At 50.2% G+C, this 21,409-nt stretch overlaps 18 non-coding genes across 18 annotated transcripts; all 18 read left to right on the forward strand.

Annotated features, from left to right (window-relative positions):
- Nucleotides 1-802: 802 nt before the first annotated feature.
- Nucleotides 803-921, forward strand: LOC124561014. The gene has a single exon (XR_006969482.1). It is a non-coding gene; the product is annotated as a 5S ribosomal RNA (ribosomal RNA).
- Nucleotides 922-1,955: 1,034 nt separating this feature from the next.
- On the forward strand, nucleotides 1,956-2,074 carry LOC124561019. The gene has a single exon (XR_006969486.1). It is a non-coding gene; the product is annotated as a 5S ribosomal RNA (ribosomal RNA).
- Nucleotides 2,075-3,108: 1,034 nt separating this feature from the next.
- On the forward strand, nucleotides 3,109-3,227 carry LOC124561015. Its single transcript, XR_006969483.1, has one exon. It is a non-coding gene; the product is annotated as a 5S ribosomal RNA (ribosomal RNA).
- A 1,034-nt stretch (nucleotides 3,228-4,261) lies between these two features.
- On the forward strand, nucleotides 4,262-4,380 carry LOC124561017. Its single transcript, XR_006969484.1, has one exon. It is a non-coding gene; the product is annotated as a 5S ribosomal RNA (ribosomal RNA).
- Nucleotides 4,381-5,408: 1,028 nt separating this feature from the next.
- Nucleotides 5,409-5,527, forward strand: LOC124560991. The gene has a single exon (XR_006969461.1). It is a non-coding gene; the product is annotated as a 5S ribosomal RNA (ribosomal RNA).
- Nucleotides 5,528-6,561: 1,034 nt separating this feature from the next.
- Nucleotides 6,562-6,680, forward strand: LOC124560992. Its single transcript, XR_006969462.1, has one exon. It is a non-coding gene; the product is annotated as a 5S ribosomal RNA (ribosomal RNA).
- Nucleotides 6,681-7,709: 1,029 nt separating this feature from the next.
- On the forward strand, nucleotides 7,710-7,828 carry LOC124560993. Its single transcript, XR_006969463.1, has one exon. It is a non-coding gene; the product is annotated as a 5S ribosomal RNA (ribosomal RNA).
- Nucleotides 7,829-8,857: 1,029 nt separating this feature from the next.
- LOC124560995 lies at nucleotides 8,858-8,976 on the forward strand. The gene has a single exon (XR_006969464.1). It is a non-coding gene; the product is annotated as a 5S ribosomal RNA (ribosomal RNA).
- Nucleotides 8,977-10,006: 1,030 nt separating this feature from the next.
- LOC124560996 lies at nucleotides 10,007-10,125 on the forward strand. Its single transcript, XR_006969465.1, has one exon. It is a non-coding gene; the product is annotated as a 5S ribosomal RNA (ribosomal RNA).
- A 1,034-nt stretch (nucleotides 10,126-11,159) lies between these two features.
- On the forward strand, nucleotides 11,160-11,278 carry LOC124560997. Its single transcript, XR_006969466.1, has one exon. It is a non-coding gene; the product is annotated as a 5S ribosomal RNA (ribosomal RNA).
- Nucleotides 11,279-12,307: 1,029 nt separating this feature from the next.
- On the forward strand, nucleotides 12,308-12,426 carry LOC124560999. Its single transcript, XR_006969468.1, has one exon. It is a non-coding gene; the product is annotated as a 5S ribosomal RNA (ribosomal RNA).
- A 1,033-nt stretch (nucleotides 12,427-13,459) lies between these two features.
- LOC124561000 lies at nucleotides 13,460-13,578 on the forward strand. Its single transcript, XR_006969469.1, has one exon. It is a non-coding gene; the product is annotated as a 5S ribosomal RNA (ribosomal RNA).
- A 1,034-nt stretch (nucleotides 13,579-14,612) lies between these two features.
- Nucleotides 14,613-14,731, forward strand: LOC124561001. Its single transcript, XR_006969470.1, has one exon. It is a non-coding gene; the product is annotated as a 5S ribosomal RNA (ribosomal RNA).
- A 1,022-nt stretch (nucleotides 14,732-15,753) lies between these two features.
- LOC124561002 lies at nucleotides 15,754-15,872 on the forward strand. The gene has a single exon (XR_006969471.1). It is a non-coding gene; the product is annotated as a 5S ribosomal RNA (ribosomal RNA).
- A 1,034-nt stretch (nucleotides 15,873-16,906) lies between these two features.
- Nucleotides 16,907-17,025, forward strand: LOC124561003. Its single transcript, XR_006969472.1, has one exon. It is a non-coding gene; the product is annotated as a 5S ribosomal RNA (ribosomal RNA).
- Nucleotides 17,026-18,054: 1,029 nt separating this feature from the next.
- Nucleotides 18,055-18,173, forward strand: LOC124561004. The gene has a single exon (XR_006969473.1). It is a non-coding gene; the product is annotated as a 5S ribosomal RNA (ribosomal RNA).
- Nucleotides 18,174-19,201: 1,028 nt separating this feature from the next.
- LOC124561006 lies at nucleotides 19,202-19,320 on the forward strand. Its single transcript, XR_006969474.1, has one exon. It is a non-coding gene; the product is annotated as a 5S ribosomal RNA (ribosomal RNA).
- Nucleotides 19,321-20,354: 1,034 nt separating this feature from the next.
- On the forward strand, nucleotides 20,355-20,473 carry LOC124561007. The gene has a single exon (XR_006969475.1). It is a non-coding gene; the product is annotated as a 5S ribosomal RNA (ribosomal RNA).
- Nucleotides 20,474-21,409: the final 936 nt, after the last annotated feature.

Below are 21,409 nucleotides of genomic sequence, written 5' to 3' on the forward strand. Positions count from 1 at the left end.
GTTGTTGTGTAGCGGTGTACAATTCCCACTTCGATATGTAATTATAAATTTATTCTTTAGTCGTCTCGTCTCGTCTCCTCATCTCCTGCAGACGTTTCTTGTGCTTGCGCTGTTATATGGGCCACGACCCGAGCGGCAGCGAGCGGCAGTCGAGCAAAGTCGGGACAAGTCGGGACGGGGACAGGGACAGGAATGGTGCGAATGCACTGCAAATTACGCAAACACCTCGTCTGAGGCGAGGCGAGGCGAGGCGAGGCGAGGCGAAGAAGCTCACATCGCCAGCAGTGGCGCCCTCCAACAACACTCTGCCACACCCCGCACAGGCCATACGCCGGTCGGCCGCGCGCCAGCCCTCCTGCGCTGGACACCAGGGACAAGATGCGTCTTCCGCGAGTGTCGAAGGCTGCACGCGCCAAGCGGATGACAGGAGGTGCAACGAGAAGCTGCGCGTCTCACACACACGGCGGCGCGCCCGCTAATTCGGCAGTCGCTCTGCTGGCACGTCGGATTGCGGAAGGAAGTGCTTACAATTGCAATTCTGTTCGTGTTTTATGTTGTAAAGTTGTTAGCTTGTAACGGTGTAATGTTAATAAATAAATTTATAAATCTCACAACAACAACAAAAATACACGAAGCGCGTCCTTCCGGCTCATAAGTTTTGGAACTCAGGAATGCGTTCGCGCTAACGTGACGAATTGTCAATAAAAAAGAATGCGGCTGCTTTCGACCGAAAAGTATGATTTTGTGTGTGTTGGGATAAGAACCGAATGCGAATTCTGCCATGCGCCTACATTATATGGGCGCCAACGGCCATACCATGTTGAGTACACCGGTTCTCGTCCGATAACCGAAGTTAAGCGACATCGGGCGTGGTTAGTACTTGGATGGGTGACCACCTGGGAACACCACGTGCTGTTGGCTCCCTTTCATTTACTTTTTTTTTTTTTTATACCGCCTTCTTTCCATACCACCGTTCTGTTGTGACAAAGATTCTTGCTTAAGCATTTTAATCTACTGTAATGACCATAAGGTGCGAAATTGCAGTAAATATCTCAGTTTGAGGGAGATTGTGCTAACCAAGTTCGCCAGGAAGTCTTTGAAAACGACAAAACAGTACGAATCGGCAGATATGTTCTGAAATACGTCAGCGCCTGTTGTTGTGTAGCGGTGTACAATTCCCACTTCGATATGTAATTATAAATTTATTCTTTAGTCGTCTCGTCTCGTCTCCTCATCTCCTGCAGACGTTTCTTGTGCTTGCGCTGTTATATGGGCCACGACCCGAGCGGCAGCGAGCGGCAGTCGAGCAAAGTCGGGACAAGTCGGGACGGGGACAGGGACAGGAATGGTGCGAATGCACTGCAAATTACGCAAACACCTCGTCTGAGGCGAGGCGAGGCGAGGCGAGGCGAGGCGAAGAAGCTCACATCGCCAGCAGTGGCGCCCTCCAACAACACTCTGCCACACCCCGCACAGGCCATACGCCGGTCGGCCGCGCGCCAGCCCTCCTGCGCTGGACACCAGGGACAAGATGCGTCTTCCGCGAGTGTCGAAGGCTGCACGCGCCAAGCGGATGACAGGAGGTGCAACGAGAAGCTGCGCGTCTCACACACACGGCGGCGCGCCCGCTAATTCGGCAGTCGCTCTGCTGGCACGTCGGATTGCGGAAGGAAGTGCTTACAATTGCAATTCTGTTCGTGTTTTATGTTGTAAAGTTGTTAGCTTGTAACGGTGTAATGTTAATAAATAAATTTATAAATCTCACAACAACAACAAAAATACACGAAGCGCGTCCTTCCGGCTCATAAGTTTTGGAACTCAGGAATGCGTTCGCGCTAACGTGACGAATTGTCAATAAAAAAGAATGCGGCTGCTTTCGACCGAAAAGTATGATTTTGTGTGTGTTGGGATAAGAACCGAATGCGAATTCTGCCATGCGCCTACATTATATGGGCGCCAACGGCCATACCATGTTGAGTACACCGGTTCTCGTCCGACAACCGAAGTTAAGCAACATCGGGCGTGGTTAGTACTTGGATGGGTGACCACCTGGGAACACCACGTGCTGTTGGCTCCCTTTCATTTACTTTTTTTTTTTTTTATACCGCCTTCTTTCCATACCACCGTTCTGTTGTGACAAAGATTCTTGCTTAAGCATTTTAATCTACTGTAATGACCATAAGGTGCGAAATTGCAGTAAATATCTCAGTTTGAGGGAGATTGTGCTAACCAAGTTCGCCAGGAAGTCTTTGAAAACGACAAAACAGTACGAATCGGCAGATATGTTCTGAAATACGTCAGCGCCTGTTGTTGTGTAGCGGTGTACAATTCCCACTTCGATATGTAATTATAAATTTATTCTTTAGTCGTCTCGTCTCGTCTCCTCATCTCCTGCAGACGTTTCTTGTGCTTGCGCTGTTATATGGGCCACGACCCGAGCGGCAGCGAGCGGCAGTCGAGCAAAGTCGGGACAAGTCGGGACGGGGACAGGGACAGGAATGGTGCGAATGCACTGCAAATTACGCAAACACCTCGTCTGAGGCGAGGCGAGGCGAGGCGAGGCGAGGCGAAGAAGCTCACATCGCCAGCAGTGGCGCCCTCCAACAACACTCTGCCACACCCCGCACAGGCCATACGCCGGTCGGCCGCGCGCCAGCCCTCCTGCGCTGGACACCAGGGACAAGATGCGTCTTCCGCGAGTGTCGAAGGCTGCACGCGCCAAGCGGATGACAGGAGGTGCAACGAGAAGCTGCGCGTCTCACACACACGGCGGCGCGCCCGCTAATTCGGCAGTCGCTCTGCTGGCACGTCGGATTGCGGAAGGAAGTGCTTACAATTGCAATTCTGTTCGTGTTTTATGTTGTAAAGTTGTTAGCTTGTAACGGTGTAATGTTAATAAATAAATTTATAAATCTCACAACAACAACAAAAATACACGAAGCGCGTCCTTCCGGCTCATAAGTTTTGGAACTCAGGAATGCGTTCGCGCTAACGTGACGAATTGTCAATAAAAAAGAATGCGGCTGCTTTCGACCGAAAAGTATGATTTTGTGTGTGTTGGGATAAGAACCGAATGCGAATTCTGCCATGCGCCTACATTATATGGGCGCCAACGGCCATACCATGTTGAGTACACCGGTTCTCGTCCGATAACCGAAGTTAAGCGACATCGGGCGTGGTTAGTACTTGGATGGGTGACCACCTGGGAACACCACGTGCTGTTGGCTCCCTTTCATTTACTTTTTTTTTTTTTTATACCGCCTTCTTTCCATACCACCGTTCTGTTGTGACAAAGATTCTTGCTTAAGCATTTTAATCTACTGTAATGACCATAAGGTGCGAAATTGCAGTAAATATCTCAGTTTGAGGGAGATTGTGCTAACCAAGTTCGCCAGGAAGTCTTTGAAAACGACAAAACAGTACGAATCGGCAGATATGTTCTGAAATACGTCAGCGCCTGTTGTTGTGTAGCGGTGTACAATTCCCACTTCGATATGTAATTATAAATTTATTCTTTAGTCGTCTCGTCTCGTCTCCTCATCTCCTGCAGACGTTTCTTGTGCTTGCGCTGTTATATGGGCCACGACCCGAGCGGCAGCGAGCGGCAGTCGAGCAAAGTCGGGACAAGTCGGGACGGGGACAGGGACAGGAATGGTGCGAATGCACTGCAAATTACGCAAACACCTCGTCTGAGGCGAGGCGAGGCGAGGCGAGGCGAGGCGAAGAAGCTCACATCGCCAGCAGTGGCGCCCTCCAACAACACTCTGCCACACCCCGCACAGGCCATACGCCGGTCGGCCGCGCGCCAGCCCTCCTGCGCTGGACACCAGGGACAAGATGCGTCTTCCGCGAGTGTCGAAGGCTGCACGCGCCAAGCGGATGACAGGAGGTGCAACGAGAAGCTGCGCGTCTCACACACACGGCGGCGCGCCCGCTAATTCGGCAGTCGCTCTGCTGGCACGTCGGATTGCGGAAGGAAGTGCTTACAATTGCAATTCTGTTCGTGTTTTATGTTGTAAAGTTGTTAGCTTGTAACGGTGTAATGTTAATAAATAAATTTATAAATCTCACAACAACAACAAAAATACACGAAGCGCGTCCTTCCGGCTCATAAGTTTTGGAACTCAGGAATGCGTTCGCGCTAACGTGACGAATTGTCAATAAAAAAGAATGCGGCTGCTTTCGACCGAAAAGTATGATTTTGTGTGTGTTGGGATAAGAACCGAATGCGAATTCTGCCATGCGCCTACATTATATGGGCGCCAACGGCCATACCATGTTGAGTACACCGGTTCTCGTCCGATAACCGAAGTTAAGCGACATCGGGCGTGGTTAGTACTTGGATGGGTGACCACCTGGGAACACCACGTGCTGTTGGCTCCCTTTCATTTACTTTTTTTTTTTTTATACCGCCTTCTTTCCATACCACCGTTCTGTTGTGACAAAGATTCTTGCTTAAGCATTTTAATCTACTGTAATGACCATAAGGTGCGAAATTGCAGTAAATATCTCAGTTTGAGGGAGATTGTGCTAACCAAGTTCGCCAGGAAGTCTTTGAAAACGACAAAACAGTACGAATCGGCAGATATGTTCTGAAATACGTCAGCGCCTGTTGTTGTGTAGCGGTGTACAATTCCCACTTCGATATGTAATTATAAATTTATTCTTTAGTCGTCTCGTCTCGTCTCCTCATCTCCTGCAGACGTTTCTTGTGCTTGCGCTGTTATATGGGCCACGACCCGAGCGGCAGCGAGCGGCAGTCGAGCAAAGTCGGGACAAGTCGGGACGGGGACAGGGACAGGAATGGTGCGAATGCACTGCAAATTACGCAAACACCTCGTCTGAGGCGAGGCGAGGCGAGGCGAGGCGAAGAAGCTCACATCGCCAGCAGTGGCGCCCTCCAACAACACTCTGCCACACCCCGCACAGGCCATACGCCGGTCGGCCGCGCGCCAGCCCTCCTGCGCTGGACACCAGGGACAAGATGCGTCTTCCGCGAGTGTCGAAGGCTGCACGCGCCAAGCGGATGACAGGAGGTGCAACGAGAAGCTGCGCGTCTCACACACACGGCGGCGCGCCCGCTAATTCGGCAGTCGCTCTGCTGGCACGTCGGATTGCGGAAGGAAGTGCTTACAATTGCAATTCTGTTCGTGTTTTATGTTGTAAAGTTGTTAGCTTGTAACGGTGTAATGTTAATAAATAAATTTATAAATCTCACAACAACAACAAAAATACACGAAGCGCGTCCTTCCGGCTCATAAGTTTTGGAACTCAGGAATGCGTTCGCGCTAACGTGACGAATTGTCAATAAAAAAGAATGCGGCTGCTTTCGACCGAAAAGTATGATTTTGTGTGTGTTGGGATAAGAACCGAATGCGAATTCTGCCATGCGCCTACATTATATGGGCGCCAACGGCCATACCATGTTGAGTACACCGGTTCTCGTCCGATAACCGAAGTTAAGCAACATCGGGCGTGGTTAGTACTTGGATGGGTGACCACCTGGGAACACCACGTGCTGTTGGCTCCCTTTCATTTACTTTTTTTTTTTTTTATACCGCCTTCTTTCCATACCACCGTTCTGTTGTGACAAAGATTCTTGCTTAAGCATTTTAATCTACTGTAATGACCATAAGGTGCGAAATTGCAGTAAATATCTCAGTTTGAGGGAGATTGTGCTAACCAAGTTCGCCAGGAAGTCTTTGAAAACGACAAAACAGTACGAATCGGCAGATATGTTCTGAAATACGTCAGCGCCTGTTGTTGTGTAGCGGTGTACAATTCCCACTTCGATATGTAATTATAAATTTATTCTTTAGTCGTCTCGTCTCGTCTCCTCATCTCCTGCAGACGTTTCTTGTGCTTGCGCTGTTATATGGGCCACGACCCGAGCGGCAGCGAGCGGCAGTCGAGCAAAGTCGGGACAAGTCGGGACGGGGACAGGGACAGGAATGGTGCGAATGCACTGCAAATTACGCAAACACCTCGTCTGAGGCGAGGCGAGGCGAGGCGAGGCGAGGCGAAGAAGCTCACATCGCCAGCAGTGGCGCCCTCCAACAACACTCTGCCACACCCCGCACAGGCCATACGCCGGTCGGCCGCGCGCCAGCCCTCCTGCGCTGGACACCAGGGACAAGATGCGTCTTCCGCGAGTGTCGAAGGCTGCACGCGCCAAGCGGATGACAGGAGGTGCAACGAGAAGCTGCGCGTCTCACACACACGGCGGCGCGCCCGCTAATTCGGCAGTCGCTCTGCTGGCACGTCGGATTGCGGAAGGAAGTGCTTACAATTGCAATTCTGTTCGTGTTTTATGTTGTAAAGTTGTTAGCTTGTAACGGTGTAATGTTAATAAATAAATTTATAAATCTCACAACAACAACAAAAATACACGAAGCGCGTCCTTCCGGCTCATAAGTTTTGGAACTCAGGAATGCGTTCGCGCTAACGTGACGAATTGTCAATAAAAAAGAATGCGGCTGCTTTCGACCGAAAAGTATGATTTTGTGTGTGTTGGGATAAGAACCGAATGCGAATTCTGCCATGCGCCTACATTATATGGGCGCCAACGGCCATACCATGTTGAGTACACCGGTTCTCGTCCGATAACCGAAGTTAAGCAACATCGGGCGTGGTTAGTACTTGGATGGGTGACCACCTGGGAACACCACGTGCTGTTGGCTCCCTTTCATTTACTTTTTTTTTTTTTTATACCGCCTTCTTTCCATACCACCGTTCTGTTGTGACAAAGATTCTTGCTTAAGCATTTTAATCTACTGTAATGACCATAAGGTGCGAAATTGCAGTAAATATCTCAGTTTGAGGGAGATTGTGCTAACCAAGTTCGCCAGGAAGTCTTTGAAAACGACAAAACAGTACGAATCGGCAGATATGTTCTGAAATACGTCAGCGCCTGTTGTTGTGTAGCGGTGTACAATTCCCACTTCGATATGTAATTATAAATTTATTCTTTAGTCGTCTCGTCTCGTCTCCTCATCTCCTGCAGACGTTTCTTGTGCTTGCGCTGTTATATGGGCCACGACCCGAGCGGCAGCGAGCGGCAGTCGAGCAAAGTCGGGACAAGTCGGGACGGGGACAGGGACAGGAATGGTGCGAATGCACTGCAAATTACGCAAACACCTCGTCTGAGGCGAGGCGAGGCGAGGCGAGGCGAAGAAGCTCACATCGCCAGCAGTGGCGCCCTCCAACAACACTCTGCCACACCCCGCACAGGCCATACGCCGGTCGGCCGCGCGCCAGCCCTCCTGCGCTGGACACCAGGGACAAGATGCGTCTTCCGCGAGTGTCGAAGGCTGCACGCGCCAAGCGGATGACAGGAGGTGCAACGAGAAGCTGCGCGTCTCACACACACGGCGGCGCGCCCGCTAATTCGGCAGTCGCTCTGCTGGCACGTCGGATTGCGGAAGGAAGTGCTTACAATTGCAATTCTGTTCGTGTTTTATGTTGTAAAGTTGTTAGCTTGTAACGGTGTAATGTTAATAAATAAATTTATAAATCTCACAACAACAACAAAAATACACGAAGCGCGTCCTTCCGGCTCATAAGTTTTGGAACTCAGGAATGCGTTCGCGCTAACGTGACGAATTGTCAATAAAAAAGAATGCGGCTGCTTTCGACCGAAAAGTATGATTTTGTGTGTGTTGGGATAAGAACCGAATGCGAATTCTGCCATGCGCCTACATTATATGGGCGCCAACGGCCATACCATGTTGAGTACACCGGTTCTCGTCCGATAACCGAAGTTAAGCAACATCGGGCGTGGTTAGTACTTGGATGGGTGACCACCTGGGAACACCACGTGCTGTTGGCTCCCTTTCATTTACTTTTTTTTTTTTTTATACCGCCTTCTTTCCATACCACCGTTCTGTTGTGACAAAGATTCTTGCTTAAGCATTTTAATCTACTGTAATGACCATAAGGTGCGAAATTGCAGTAAATATCTCAGTTTGAGGGAGATTGTGCTAACCAAGTTCGCCAGGAAGTCTTTGAAAACGACAAAACAGTACGAATCGGCAGATATGTTCTGAAATACGTCAGCGCCTGTTGTTGTGTAGCGGTGTACAATTCCCACTTCGATATGTAATTATAAATTTATTCTTTAGTCGTCTCGTCTCGTCTCCTCATCTCCTGCAGACGTTTCTTGTGCTTGCGCTGTTATATGGGCCACGACCCGAGCGGCAGCGAGCGGCAGTCGAGCAAAGTCGGGACAAGTCGGGACGGGGACAGGGACAGGAATGGTGCGAATGCACTGCAAATTACGCAAACACCTCGTCTGAGGCGAGGCGAGGCGAGGCGAGGCGAAGAAGCTCACATCGCCAGCAGTGGCGCCCGCCAACAACACTCTGCCACACCCCGCACAGGCCATACGCCGGTCGGCCGCGCGCCAGCCCTCCTGCGCTGGACACCAGGGACAAGATGCGTCTTCCGCGAGTGTCGAAGGCTGCACGCGCCAAGCGGATGACAGGAGGTGCAACGAGAAGCTGCGCGTCTCACACACACGGCGGCGCGCCCGCTAATTCGGCAGTCGCTCTGCTGGCACGTCGGATTGCGGAAGGAAGTGCTTACAATTGCAATTCTGTTCGTGTTTTATGTTGTAAAGTTGTTAGCTTGTAACGGTGTAATGTTAATAAATAAATTTATAAATCTCACAACAACAACAAAAATACACGAAGCGCGTCCTTCCGGCTCATAAGTTTTGGAACTCAGGAATGCGTTCGCGCTAACGTGACGAATTGTCAATAAAAAAGAATGCGGCTGCTTTCGACCGAAAAGTATGATTTTGTGTGTGTTGGGATAAGAACCGAATGCGAATTCTGCCATGCGCCTACATTATATGGGCGCCAACGGCCATACCATGTTGAGTACACCGGTTCTCGTCCGATAACCGAAGTTAAGCAACATCGGGCGTGGTTAGTACTTGGATGGGTGACCACCTGGGAACACCACGTGCTGTTGGCTCCCTTTCATTTACTTTTTTTTTTTTTTTATACCGCCTTCTTTCCATACCACCGTTCTGTTGTGACAAAGATTCTTGCTTAAGCATTTTAATCTACTGTAATGACCATAAGGTGCGAAATTGCAGTAAATATCTCAGTTTGAGGGAGATTGTGCTAACCAAGTTCGCCAGGAAGTCTTTGAAAACGACAAAACAGTACGAATCGGCAGATATGTTCTGAAATACGTCAGCGCCTGTTGTTGTGTAGCGGTGTACAATTCCCACTTCGATATGTAATTATAAATTTATTCTTTAGTCGTCTCGTCTCGTCTCCTCATCTCCTGCAGACGTTTCTTGTGCTTGCGCTGTTATATGGGCCACGACCCGAGCGGCAGCGAGCGGCAGTCGAGCAAAGTCGGGACAAGTCGGGACGGGGACAGGGACAGGAATGGTGCGAATGCACTGCAAATTACGCAAACACCTCGTCTGAGGCGAGGCGAGGCGAGGCGAGGCGAAGAAGCTCACATCGCCAGCAGTGGCGCCCTCCAACAACACTCTGCCACACCCCGCACAGGCCATACGCCGGTCGGCCGCGCGCCAGCCCTCCTGCGCTGGACACCAGGGACAAGATGCGTCTTCCGCGAGTGTCGAAGGCTGCACGCGCCAAGCGGATGACAGGAGGTGCAACGAGAAGCTGCGCGTCTCACACACACGGCGGCGCGCCCGCTAATTCGGCAGTCGCTCTGCTGGCACGTCGGATTGCGGAAGGAAGTGCTTACAATTGCAATTCTGTTCGTGTTTTATGTTGTAAAGTTGTTAGCTTGTAACGGTGTAATGTTAATAAATAAATTTATAAATCTCACAACAACAACAAAAATACACGAAGCGCGTCCTTCCGGCTCATAAGTTTTGGAACTCAGGAATGCGTTCGCGCTAACGTGACGAATTGTCAATAAAAAAGAATGCGGCTGCTTTCGACCGAAAAGTATGATTTTGTGTGTGTTGGGATAAGAACCGAATGCGAATTCTGCCATGCGCCTACATTATATGGGCGCCAACGGCCATACCATGTTGAGTACACCGGTTCTCGTCCGATAACCGAAGTTAAGCAACATCGGGCGTGGTTAGTACTTGGATGGGTGACCACCTGGGAACACCACGTGCTGTTGGCTCCCTTTCATTTACTTTTTTTTTTTTTTATACCGCCTTCTTTCCATACCACCGTTCTGTTGTGACAAAGATTCTTGCTTAAGCATTTTAATCTACTGTAATGACCATAAGGTGCGAAATTGCAGTAAATATCTCAGTTTGAGGGAGATTGTGCTAACCAAGTTCGCCAGGAAGTCTTTGAAAACGACAAAACAGTACGAATCGGCAGATATGTTCTGAAATACGTCAGCGCCTGTTGTTGTGTAGCGGTGTACAATTCCCACTTCGATATGTAATTATAAATTTATTCTTTAGTCGTCTCGTCTCGTCTCCTCATCTCCTGCAGACGTTTCTTGTGCTTGCGCTGTTATATGGGCCACGACCCGAGCGGCAGCGAGCGGCAGTCGAGCAAAGTCGGGACAAGTCGGGACGGGGACAGGGACAGGAATGGTGCGAATGCACTGCAAATTACGCAAACACCTCGTCTGAGGCGAGGCGAGGCGAGGCGAGGCGAGGCGAAGAAGCTCACATCGCCAGCAGTGGCGCCCGCCAACAACACTCTGCCACACCCCGCACAGGCCATACGCCGGTCGGCCGCGCGCCAGCCCTCCTGCGCTGGACACCAGGGACAAGATGCGTCTTCCGCGAGTGTCGAAGGCTGCACGCGCCAAGCGGATGACAGGAGGTGCAACGAGAAGCTGCGCGTCTCACACACACGGCGGCGCGCCCGCTAATTCGGCAGTCGCTCTGCTGGCACGTCGGATTGCGGAAGGAAGTGCTTACAATTGCAATTCTGTTCGTGTTTTATGTTGTAAAGTTGTTAGCTTGTAACGGTGTAATGTTAATAAATAAATTTATAAATCTCACAACAACAACAAAAATACACGAAGCGCGTCCTTCCGGCTCATAAGTTTTGGAACTCAGGAATGCGTTCGCGCTAACGTGACGAATTGTCAATAAAAAAGAATGCGGCTGCTTTCGACCGAAAAGTATGATTTTGTGTGTGTTGGGATAAGAACCGAATGCGAATTCTGCCATGCGCCTACATTATATGGGCGCCAACGGCCATACCATGTTGAGTACACCGGTTCTCGTCCGATAACCGAAGTTAAGCAACATCGGGCGTGGTTAGTACTTGGATGGGTGACCACCTGGGAACACCACGTGCTGTTGGCTCCCTTTCATTTACTTTTTTTTTTTTTTATACCGCCTTCTTTCCATACCACCGTTCTGTTGTGACAAAGATTCTTGCTTAAGCATTTTAATCTACTGTAATGACCATAAGGTGCGAAATTGCAGTAAATATCTCAGTTTGAGGGAGATTGTGCTAACCAAGTTCGCCAGGAAGTCTTTGAAAACGACAAAACAGTACGAATCGGCAGATATGTTCTGAAATACGTCAGCGCCTGTTGTTGTGTAGCGGTGTACAATTCCCACTTCGATATGTAATTATAAATTTATTCTTTAGTCGTCTCGTCTCGTCTCCTCATCTCCTGCAGACGTTTCTTGTGCTTGCGCTGTTATATGGGCCACGACCCGAGCGGCAGCGAGCGGCAGTCGAGCAAAGTCGGGACAAGTCGGGACGGGGACAGGGACAGGAATGGTGCGAATGCACTGCAAATTACGCAAACACCTCGTCTGAGGCGAGGCGAGGCGAGGCGAGGCGAAGAAGCTCACATCGCCAGCAGTGGCGCCCTCCAACAACACTCTGCCACACCCCGCACAGGCCATACGCCGGTCGGCCGCGCGCCAGCCCTCCTGCGCTGGACACCAGGGACAAGATGCGTCTTCCGCGAGTGTCGAAGGCTGCACGCGCCAAGCGGATGACAGGAGGTGCAACGAGAAGCTGCGCGTCTCACACACACGGCGGCGCGCCCGCTAATTCGGCAGTCGCTCTGCTGGCACGTCGGATTGCGGAAGGAAGTGCTTACAATTGCAATTCTGTTCGTGTTTTATGTTGTAAAGTTGTTAGCTTGTAACGGTGTAATGTTAATAAATAAATTTATAAATCTCACAACAACAACAAAAATACACGAAGCGCGTCCTTCCGGCTCATAAGTTTTGGAACTCAGGAATGCGTTCGCGCTAACGTGACGAATTGTCAATAAAAAAGAATGCGGCTGCTTTCGACCGAAAAGTATGATTTTGTGTGTGTTGGGATAAGAACCGAATGCGAATTCTGCCATGCGCCTACATTATATGGGCGCCAACGGCCATACCATGTTGAGTACACCGGTTCTCGTCCGATAACCGAAGTTAAGCAACATCGGGCGTGGTTAGTACTTGGATGGGTGACCACCTGGGAACACCACGTGCTGTTGGCTCCCTTTCATTTACTTTTTTTTTTTTTATACCGCCTTCTTTCCATACCACCGTTCTGTTGTGACAAAGATTCTTGCTTAAGCATTTTAATCTACTGTAATGACCATAAGGTGCGAAATTGCAGTAAATATCTCAGTTTGAGGGAGATTGTGCTAACCAAGTTCGCCAGGAAGTCTTTGAAAACGACAAAACAGTACGAATCGGCAGATATGTTCTGAAATACGTCAGCGCCTGTTGTTGTGTAGCGGTGTACAATTCCCACTTCGATATGTAATTATAAATTTATTCTTTAGTCGTCTCGTCTCGTCTCCTCATCTCCTGCAGACGTTTCTTGTGCTTGCGCTGTTATATGGGCCACGACCCGAGCGGCAGCGAGCGGCAGTCGAGCAAAGTCGGGACAAGTCGGGACGGGGACAGGGACAGGAATGGTGCGAATGCACTGCAAATTACGCAAACACCTCGTCTGAGGCGAGGCGAGGCGAGGCGAGGCGAGGCGAAGAAGCTCACATCGCCAGCAGTGGCGCCCTCCAACAACACTCTGCCACACCCCGCACAGGCCATACGCCGGTCGGCCGCGCGCCAGCCCTCCTGCGCTGGACACCAGGGACAAGATGCGTCTTCCGCGAGTGTCGAAGGCTGCACGCGCCAAGCGGATGACAGGAGGTGCAACGAGAAGCTGCGCGTCTCACACACACGGCGGCGCGCCCGCTAATTCGGCAGTCGCTCTGCTGGCACGTCGGATTGCGGAAGGAAGTGCTTACAATTGCAATTCTGTTCGTGTTTTATGTTGTAAAGTTGTTAGCTTGTAACGGTGTAATGTTAATAAATAAATTTATAAATCTCACAACAACAACAAAAATACACGAAGCGCGTCCTTCCGGCTCATAAGTTTTGGAACTCAGGAATGCGTTCGCGCTAACGTGACGAATTGTCAATAAAAAAGAATGCGGCTGCTTTCGACCGAAAAGTATGATTTTGTGTGTGTTGGGATAAGAACCGAATGCGAATTCTGCCATGCGCCTACATTATATGGGCGCCAACGGCCATACCATGTTGAGTACACCGGTTCTCGTCCGATAACCGAAGTTAAGCAACATCGGGCGTGGTTAGTACTTGGATGGGTGACCACCTGGGAACACCACGTGCTGTTGGCTCCCTTTCATTTACTTTTTTTTTTTTTTATACCGCCTTCTTTCCATACCACCGTTCTGTTGTGACAAAGATTCTTGCTTAAGCATTTTAATCTACTGTAATGACCATAAGGTGCGAAATTGCAGTAAATATCTCAGTTTGAGGGAGATTGTGCTAACCAAGTTCGCCAGGAAGTCTTTGAAAACGACAAAACAGTACGAATCGGCAGATATGTTCTGAAATACGTCAGCGCCTGTTGTTGTGTAGCGGTGTACAATTCCCACTTCGATATGTAATTATAAATTTATTCTTTAGTCGTCTCGTCTCGTCTCCTCATCTCCTGCAGACGTTTCTTGTGCTTGCGCTGTTATATGGGCCACGACCCGAGCGGCAGCGAGCGGCAGTCGAGCAAAGTCGGGACAAGTCGGGACGGGGACAGGGACAGGAATGGTGCGAATGCACTGCAAATTACGCAAACACCTCGTCTGAGGCGAGGCGAGGCGAGGCGAGGCGAGGCGAAGAAGCTCACATCGCCAGCAGTGGCGCCCTCCAACAACACTCTGCCACACCCCGCACAGGCCATACGCCGGTCGGCCGCGCGCCAGCCCTCCTGCGCTGGACACCAGGGACAAGATGCGTCTTCCGCGAGTGTCGAAGGCTGCACGCGCCAAGCGGATGACAGGAGGTGCAACGAGAAGCTGCGCGTCTCACACACACGGCGGCGCGCCCGCTAATTCGGCAGTCGCTCTGCTGGCACGTCGGATTGCGGAAGGAAGTGCTTACAATTGCAATTCTGTTCGTGTTTTATGTTGTAAAGTTGTTAGCTTGTAACGGTGTAATGTTAATAAATAAATTTATAAATCTCACAACAACAACAAAAATACACGAAGCGCGTCCTTCCGGCTCATAAGTTTTGGAACTCAGGAATGCGTTCGCGCTAACGTGACGAATTGTCAATAAAAAAGAATGCGGCTGCTTTCGACCGAAAAGTATGATTTTGTGTGTGTTGGGATAAGAACCGAATGCGAATTCTGCCATGCGCCTACATTATATGGGCGCCAACGGCCATACCATGTTGAGTACACCGGTTCTCGTCCGATAACCGAAGTTAAGCAACATCGGGCGTGGTTAGTACTTGGATGGGTGACCACCTGGGAACACCACGTGCTGTTGGCTCCCTTTCATTTACTTTTTTTTTTTTTTATACCGCCTTCTTTCCATACCACCGTTCTGTTGTGACAAAGATTCTTGCTTAAGCATTTTAATCTACTGTAATGACCATAAGGTGCGAAATTGCAGTAAATATCTCAGTTTGAGGGAGATTGTGCTAACCAAGTTCGCCAGGAAGTCTTTGAAAACGACAAAACAGTACGAATCGGCAGATATGTTCTGAAATACGTCAGCGCCTGTTGTTGTGTAGCGGTGTACAATTCCCACTTCGATATGTAATTATAAATTTATTCTTTAGTCGTCTCGTCTCGTCTCCTCATCTCCTGCAGACGTTTCTTGTGCTTGCGCTGTTATATGGGCCACGACCCGAGCGGCAGCGAGCGGCAGTCGAGCAAAGTCGGGACAAGTCGGGACGGGGACAGGGACAGGAATGGTGCGAATGCACTGCAAATTACGCAAACACCTCGTCTGAGGCGAGGCGAGGCGAGGCGAGGCGAAGAAGCTCACATCGCCAGCAGTGGCGCCCTCCAACAACACTCTGCCACACCCCGCACAGGCCATACGCCGGTCGGCCGCGCGCCAGCCCTCCTGCGCTGGACACCAGATGCGTCTTCCGCGAGTGTCGAAGGCTGCACGCGCCAAGCGGATGACAGGAGGTGCAACGAGAAGCTGCGCGTCTCACACACACGGCGGCGCGCCCGCTAATTCGGCAGTCGCTCTGCTGGCACGTCGGATTGCGGAAGGAAGTGCTTACAATTGCAATTCTGTTCGTGTTTTATGTTGTAAAGTTGTTAGCTTGTAACGGTGTAATGTTAATAAATAAATTTATAAATCTCACAACAACAACAAAAATACACGAAGCGCGTCCTTCCGGCTCATAAGTTTTGGAACTCAGGAATGCGTTCGCGCTAACGTGACGAATTGTCAATAAAAAAGAATGCGGCTGCTTTCGACCGAAAAGTATGATTTTGTGTGTGTTGGGATAAGAACCGAATGCGAATTCTGCCATGCGCCTACATTATATGGGCGCCAACGGCCATACCATGTTGAGTACACCGGTTCTCGTCCGATAACCGAAGTTAAGCAACATCGGGCGTGGTTAGTACTTGGATGGGTGACCACCTGGGAACACCACGTGCTGTTGGCTCCCTTTCATTTACTTTTTTTTTTTTTTATACCGCCTTCTTTCCATACCACCGTTCTGTTGTGACAAAGATTCTTGCTTAAGCATTTTAATCTACTGTAATGACCATAAGGTGCGAAATTGCAGTAAATATCTCAGTTTGAGGGAGATTGTGCTAACCAAGTTCGCCAGGAAGTCTTTGAAAACGACAAAACAGTACGAATCGGCAGATATGTTCTGAAATACGTCAGCGCCTGTTGTTGTGTAGCGGTGTACAATTCCCACTTCGATATGTAATTATAAATTTATTCTTTAGTCGTCTCGTCTCGTCTCCTCATCTCCTGCAGACGTTTCTTGTGCTTGCGCTGTTATATGGGCCACGACCCGAGCGGCAGCGAGCGGCAGTCGAGCAAAGTCGGGACAAGTCGGGACGGGGACAGGGACAGGAATGGTGCGAATGCACTGCAAATTACGCAAACACCTCGTCTGAGGCGAGGCGAGGCGAGGCGAGGCGAGGCGAAGAAGCTCACATCGCCAGCAGTGGCGCCCTCCAACAACACTCTGCCACACCCCGCACAGGCCATACGCCGGTCGGCCGCGCGCCAGCCCTCCTGCGCTGGACACCAGGGACAAGATGCGTCTTCCGCGAGTGTCGAAGGCTGCACGCGCCAAGCGGATGACAGGAGGTGCAACGAGAAGCTGCGCGTCTCACACACACGGCGGCGCGCCCGCTAATTCGGCAGTCGCTCTGCTGGCACGTCGGATTGCGGAAGGAAGTGCTTACAATTGCAATTCTGTTCGTGTTTTATGTTGTAAAGTTGTTAGCTTGTAACGGTGTAATGTTAATAAATAAATTTATAAATCTCACAACAACAACAAAAATACACGAAGCGCGTCCTTCCGGCTCATAAGTTTTGGAACTCAGGAATGCGTTCGCGCTAACGTGACGAATTGTCAATAAAAAAGAATGCGGCTGCTTTCGACCGAAAAGTATGATTTTGTGTGTGTTGGGATAAGAACCGAATGCGAATTCTGCCATGCGCCTACATTATATGGGCGCCAACGGCCATACCATGTTGAGTACACCGGTTCTCGTCCGATAACCGAAGTTAAGCAACATCGGGCGTGGTTAGTACTTGGATGGGTGACCACCTGGGAACACCACGTGCTGTTGGCTCCCTTTCATTTACTTTTTTTTTTTTTTATACCGCCTTCTTTCCATACCACCGTTCTGTTGTGACAAAGATTCTTGCTTAAGCATTTTAATCTACTGTAATGACCATAAGGTGCGAAATTGCAGTAAATATCTCAGTTTGAGGGAGATTGTGCTAACCAAGTTCGCCAGGAAGTCTTTGAAAACGACAAAACAGTACGAATCGGCAGATATGTTCTGAAATACGTCAGCGCCTGTTGTTGTGTAGCGGTGTACAATTCCCACTTCGATATGTAATTATAAATTTATTCTTTAGTCGTCTCGTCTCGTCTCCTCATCTCCTGCAGACGTTTCTTGTGCTTGCGCTGTTATATGGGCCACGACCCGAGCGGCAGCGAGCGGCAGTCGAGCAAAGTCGGGACAAGTCGGGACGGGGACAGGGACAGGAATGGTGCGAATGCACTGCAAATTACGCAAACACCTCGTCTGAGGCGAGGCGAGGCGAGGCGAGGCGAAGAAGCTCACATCGCCAGCAGTGGCGCCCTCCAACAACACTCTGCCACACCCCGCACAGGCCATACGCCGGTCGGCCGCGCGCCAGCCCTCCTGCGCTGGACACCAGGGACAAGATGCGTCTTCCGCGAGTGTCGAAGGCTGCACGCGCCAAGCGGATGACAGGAGGTGCAACGAGAAGCTGCGCGTCTCACACACACGGCGGCGCGCCCGCTAATTCGGCAGTCGCTCTGCTGGCACGTCGGATTGCGGAAGGAAGTGCTTACAATTGCAATTCTGTTCGTGTTTTATGTTGTAAAGTTGTTAGCTTGTAACGGTGTAATGTTAATAAATAAATTTATAAATCTCACAACAACAACAAAAATACACGAAGCGCGTCCTTCCGGCTCATAAGTTTTGGAACTCAGGAATGCGTTCGCGCTAACGTGACGAATTGTCAATAAAAAAGAATGCGGCTGCTTTCGACCGAAAAGTATGATTTTGTGTGTGTTGGGATAAGAACCGAATGCGAATTCTGCCATGCGCCTACATTATATGGGCGCCAACGGCCATACCATGTTGAGTACACCGGTTCTCGTCCGATAACCGAAGTTAAGCAACATCGGGCGTGGTTAGTACTTGGATGGGTGACCACCTGGGAACACCACGTGCTGTTGGCTCCCTTTCATTTACTTTTTTTTTTTTTATACCGCCTTCTTTCCATACCACCGTTCTGTTGTGACAAAGATTCTTGCTTAAGCATTTTAATCTACTGTAATGACCATAAGGTGCGAAATTGCAGTAAATATCTCAGTTTGAGGGAGATTGTGCTAACCAAGTTCGCCAGGAAGTCTTTGAAAACGACAAAACAGTACGAATCGGCAGATATGTTCTGAAATACGTCAGCGCCTGTTGTTGTGTAGCGGTGTACAATTCCCACTTCGATATGTAATTATAAATTTATTCTTTAGTCGTCTCGTCTCGTCTCCTCATCTCCTGCAGACGTTTCTTGTGCTTGCGCTGTTATATGGGCCACGACCCGAGCGGCAGCGAGCGGCAGTCGAGCAAAGTCGGGACAAGTCGGGACGGGGACAGGGACAGGAATGGTGCGAATGCACTGCAAATTACGCAAACACCTCGTCTGAGGCGAGGCGAGGCGAGGCGAGGCGAAGAAGCTCACATCGCCAGCAGTGGCGCCCTCCAACAACACTCTGCCACACCCCGCACAGGCCATACGCCGGTCGGCCGCGCGCCAGCCCTCCTGCGCTGGACACCAGGGACAAGATGCGTCTTCCGCGAGTGTCGAAGGCTGCACGCGCCAAGCGGATGACAGGAGGTGCAACGAGAAGCTGCGCGTCTCACACACACGGCGGCGCGCCCGCTAATTCGGCAGTCGCTCTGCTGGCACGTCGGATTGCGGAAGGAAGTGCTTACAATTGCAATTCTGTTCGTGTTTTATGTTGTAAAGTTGTTAGCTTGTAACGGTGTAATGTTAATAAATAAATTTATAAATCTCACAACAACAACAAAAATACACGAAGCGCGTCCTTCCGGCTCATAAGTTTTGGAACTCAGGAATGCGTTCGCGCTAACGTGACGAATTGTCAATAAAAAAGAATGCGGCTGCTTTCGACCGAAAAGTATGATTTTGTGTGTGTTGGGATAAGAACCGAATGCGAATTCTGCCATGCGCCTACATTATATGGGCGCCAACGGCCATACCATGTTGAGTACACCGGTTCTCGTCCGATAACCGAAGTTAAGCAACATCGGGCGTGGTTAGTACTTGGATGGGTGACCACCTGGGAACACCACGTGCTGTTGGCTCCCTTTCATTTACTTTTTTTTTTTTTTATACCGCCTTCTTTCCATACCACCGTTCTGTTGTGACAAAGATTCTTGCTTAAGCATTTTAATCTACTGTAATGACCATAAGGTGCGAAATTGCAGTAAATATCTCAGTTTGAGGGAGATTGTGCTAACCAAGTTCGCCAGGAAGTCTTTGAAAACGACAAAACAGTACGAATCGGCAGATATGTTCTGAAATACGTCAGCGCCTGTTGTTGTGTAGCGGTGTACAATTCCCACTTCGATATGTAATTATAAATTTATTCTTTAGTCGTCTCGTCTCGTCTCCTCATCTCCTGCAGACGTTTCTTGTGCTTGCGCTGTTATATGGGCCACGACCCGAGCGGCAGCGAGCGGCAGTCGAGCAAAGTCGGGACAAGTCGGGACGGGGACAGGGACAGGAATGGTGCGAATGCACTGCAAATTACGCAAACACCTCGTCTGAGGCGAGGCGAGGCGAGGCGAGGCGAGGCGAAGAAGCTCACATCGCCAGCAGTGGCGCCCTCCAACAACACTCTGCCACACCCCGCACAGGCCATACGCCGGTCGGCCGCGCGCCAGCCCTCCTGCGCTGGACACCAGGGACAAGATGCGTCTTCCGCGAGTGTCGAAGGCTGCACGCGCCAAGCGGATGACAGGAGGTGCAACGAGAAGCTGCGCGTCTCACACACACGGCGGCGCGCCCGCTAATTCGGCAGTCGCTCTGCTGGCACGTCGGATTGCGGAAGGAAGTGCTTACAATTGCAATTCTGTTCGTGTTTTATGTTGTAAAGTTGTTAGCTTGTAACGGTGTAATGTTAATAAATAAATTTATAAATCTCACAACAACAACAAAAATACACGAAGCGCGTCCTTCCGGCTCATAAGTTTTGGAACTCAGGAATGCGTTCGCGCTAACGTGACGAATTGTCAATAAAAAAGAATGCGGCTGCTTTCGACCGAAAAGTATGATTTTGTGTGTGTTGGGATAAGAACCGAATGCGAATTCTGCCATGCGCCTACATTATATGGGCGCCAACGGCCATACCATGTTGAGTACACCGGTTCTCGTCCGATAACCGAAGTTAAGCAACATCGGGCGTGGTTAGTACTTGGATGGGTGACCACCTGGGAACACCACGTGCTGTTGGCTCCCTTTCATTTACTTTTTTTTTTTTTTATACCGCCTTCTTTCCATACCACCGTTCTGTTGTGACAAAGATTCTTGCTTAAGCATTTTAATCTACTGTAATGACCATAAGGTGCGAAATTGCAGTAAATATCTCAGTTTGAGGGAGATTGTGCTAACCAAGTTCGCCAGGAAGTCTTTGAAAACGACAAAACAGTACGAATCGGCAGATATGTTCTGAAATACGTCAGCGCCTGTTGTTGTGTAGCGGTGTACAATTCCCACTTCGATATGTAATTATAAATTTATTCTTTAGTCGTCTCGTCTCGTCTCCTCATCTCCTGCAGACGTTTCTTGTGCTTGCGCTGTTATATGGGCCACGACCCGAGCGGCAGCGAGCGGCAGTCGAGCAAAGTCGGGACAAGTCGGGACGGGGACAGGGACAGGAATGGTGCGAATGCACTGCAAATTACGCAAACACCTCGTCTGAGGCGAGGCGAGGCGAGGCGAGGCGAGGCGAAGAAGCTCACATCGCCAGCAGTGGCGCCCTCCAACAACACTCTGCCACACCCCGCACAGGCCATACGCCGGTCGGCCGCGCGCCAGCCCTCCTGCGCTGGACACCAGGGACAAGATGCGTCTTCCGCGAGTGTCGAAGGCTGCACGCGCCAAGCGGATGACAGGAGGGTGCAACGAGAAGCTGCGCGTCTCACACACACGGCGGCGCGCCCGCTAATTCGGCAGTCGCTCTGCTGGCACGTCGGATTGCGGAAGGAAGTGCTTACAATTGCAATTCTGTTCGTGTTTTATGTTGTAAAGTTGTTAGCTTGTAACGGTGTAATGTTAATAAATAAATTTATAAATCTCACAACAACAACAAAAATACACGAAGCGCGTCCTTCCGGCTCATAAGTTTTGGAACTCAGGAATGCGTTCGCGCTAACGTGACGAATTGTCAAT

Source organism: Schistocerca americana, unplaced genomic scaffold, assembly GCF_021461395.2.
Source record: "Schistocerca americana isolate TAMUIC-IGC-003095 unplaced genomic scaffold, iqSchAmer2.1 HiC_scaffold_1128, whole genome shotgun sequence".
In the NCBI taxonomy this organism is placed as follows: domain Eukaryota; kingdom Metazoa; phylum Arthropoda; class Insecta; order Orthoptera; family Acrididae; genus Schistocerca; species Schistocerca americana.